The following is a 2,976-nucleotide window of genomic DNA, read 5'->3' as shown; positions in this document are numbered from 1 at the left end:
ATGAACCACTCACCAGCTGCTCCCGTCAAGGTTAACGGGAAGCAGTGACATCTGGCAGTTGCACGGACATCAACCAGTTGAACTTAGTGATGGTTAGACGGATCTGTCATCCCACTATATGGGGTGATGTCGGGCATCTTGAAGCCTCTAGACAATGGGACTTCTACTATATGCTGGGCACATGGCTCTCTATCCTTGTCCTGATAGTCTAAATCATTGCCCTGCCTCTTGGCTATTTTGAGCATTATTTTCTTCAAACTCTCCAGTTTCGCCTAGAGAGGGTCGTTGTTGGCACTTTGTGTTGGATATGGCCCGTGATCGGGCATTGCTTCTTTTCTTCAAGGATTGAGGTTATCCCAGTGGTCCGATTGTTGGTATCTCTCGTGGAGGTCCTCAGGAACGACACTGTTCTTATGAGCATTGAGATTGTATCGACAGTCAGGCTGCGTGCGCCCACAACAACCTTCCTTATGAGCATTGAGATTGTATCACAAGTCATTGTTCCCCAAGATGCTTAGATTGCATCCTCGGTCCATAGAGACTTCTCTCCTGTTGGCTCACAACCCTGGATTTCTCCAAGGTTGCTGGGGCAGAAAGGGGTCTGAAAATAGCTTCACTATCTTAAGTGATTAGCTTTACGCTTGAATGGTTAGCTATGTTTATTCAAAAATAACAACATAAAACTAAACAACACAAGCAATTTTTACAAGGTTCACCACCCAAAGATGGCTAATCCTTGGGACCAAGTCCAGAAGAAATCACCAAGTATCAAGAATCAATTTACACAATGTTATTACAATCTTCTCTCAAAATAGAAATTAAAACAATGCAATTTGCTAAATTGATACATTCTTAGCTTTTCAATTGTTGATTATCCTACTCATTCTTCACTTTGAACTCCCTTCAAAGTATTTCCTAACACTCTTTATATTCGTTTGAAAATCTCCTCCAATCTCAAAATTTTGGACTCGATTGATGAATGACTGAGCTTTTCTTTTTCAACCTGAAAAACAGAGCAACAATCCACACACAAAAAAATAAGAGAATATCGAGTAGAAAAAGATAAGAGTCAATATTTGCATTTCGGTTTCGTTATCTATTTAAAGGAAAGCAACTAACTGACTATCTAACAAACTAATGGCTCAACAAATTAACAGACTTAGCATCCCAAAGTTTAACAACTAACGGTATAACTAATTAGTATTAAAAACACATGTGTTGAAACTGTTTAATTACAAAATGAGATAGCCACGACTATCACAAAACCAGACACAACTACATGAATAACTTTTCCAAACTGAAGTTCTCAAAGCATGGTTCTTACATTCTCCCCCATGGCAAAATTATGATCAATGGACTGAATAGTTCAAACATTAACATACTAATCAACGGCTAGACTTCAACACTAAACATCAAAGAAAGAAAATAGAAACTAGACAACATGAACCAAACACCAATATGATAGACCTTCTCCCCTTCATCGATCATAATCAATGACCAGTCTATGGAAATACAATATCAGAACGCCTGAGACGATTTTCCATAGAATCTCGATGAGGAGTAGCTTTAGAACTGGAAGAATTCTCTTGATCGGCAGATGCTTGAACAACTGGAATAGGCTCCCCCTGGATAGGAGTAGGAGTTTGGACAAGGTGTGAACACTCCCTCTAAACAACAACTACACTCTCAACTTGACCAGTCCTAGTAGGAGATGGAACTTGAGGCACAAGAAAATTAGCCTTTGATTGATTAGCATATGAGTAATACTTAGATGATGATGGTAAATCAGAAGCAGCAGGTTGAGTTAAGGAAGCTAACGTAGACACCATGGATTTCAACTGTGAGAAAATGAAGGAGACATGTTTTTTCAAACTCAAGATGTCTTTTCTTGTCTTCCAAATACTGCACATAGAATGAAGATAATTTATTCGAAGTGTGAGTGACCATATCAAACAACTAATACCTCTAGCTAAATTCAGGAACTCCTTTGAGAGATAGATACTTAAGAGGAGCTGATGGTGGAACTGGCTAAGATGAAGATGGCGACCAGTTTTTGTTAGCCATAGGAATGGGAAGATAAACCTCTTGCCAAGTAAATAGAGGATCATGTGGCAATACAACCTAATGAATTAAACAAGGATAAGGCAAAAATAATCGAGTGCTCTTTAGACAACGATCCTTGATATATTCTTAGGCAAGATAGATCTATAGAAACACCTGTACTAACTACATAGAGAAATTGACCAGTAGACACATTTACTATAGAAACATGAGGATTATGAATCCAATTAGTGAGAGCTACCTTATGAAGTAATCTATAGAATTTAGTCAATGCATTTATTGAGAAAGCTCCCTTGGACTCAAGCCACTGAAAATCAGACTGTCCAGTCAACTACGCCCCCATTAGGTTCAAATTAGGACCATATTCATGATCATAGTTAGGTTTCTCAACAAAAGGTAAATCTGGAGCCTTTCTTATTTTTGATGGTGTAAAGCAAAATTTATTGCCACGATAGTAAGTCATAAACTTCTCTGGATTATTGTGTTCAGATATGTGTCTATCTAAGTCTGCATAAAACTCTCTAACCAGACTCTGATATGGCTTTTTGAGTTTAGTAACAGTACCAATCCAACCCCTTGATTTTAATAATGTCCCAACCTAGGAAAATCATCTAGAATAACATGAGACTTAACATGTAGAGATCAAAAGGAGACACTCATTCGAATTGGAGGATGAAAGGTCTTGACTTGCTTGCCTAGCTTACATGGTCCACACACTCTATCCCGAATGACTTTGAACTCTGGTATGCCTCTAACCACCATAGTCCTGATAATCCTTTTAAGATCTCTGTAGTTTAGATGACCCAATCTGGAGTGCCACAATTCAGATTTCTCTAAGGAGGTTCTGTCACGTAGTGTTGTGTGATCAAGGACATAGAAATTGTCACTGGACCGTTGTCCTGTCAAGATTTAGCA

The sequence above is a fragment of the Humulus lupulus genome, chromosome 2 (assembly GCF_963169125.1).
Source record: "Humulus lupulus chromosome 2, drHumLupu1.1, whole genome shotgun sequence".
Taxonomy (NCBI): Eukaryota; Viridiplantae; Streptophyta; class Magnoliopsida; order Rosales; family Cannabaceae; genus Humulus; species Humulus lupulus.
The sequence above is the reverse complement of the archived record's forward strand: the minus strand, read 5'-3'. Positions refer to the sequence as shown.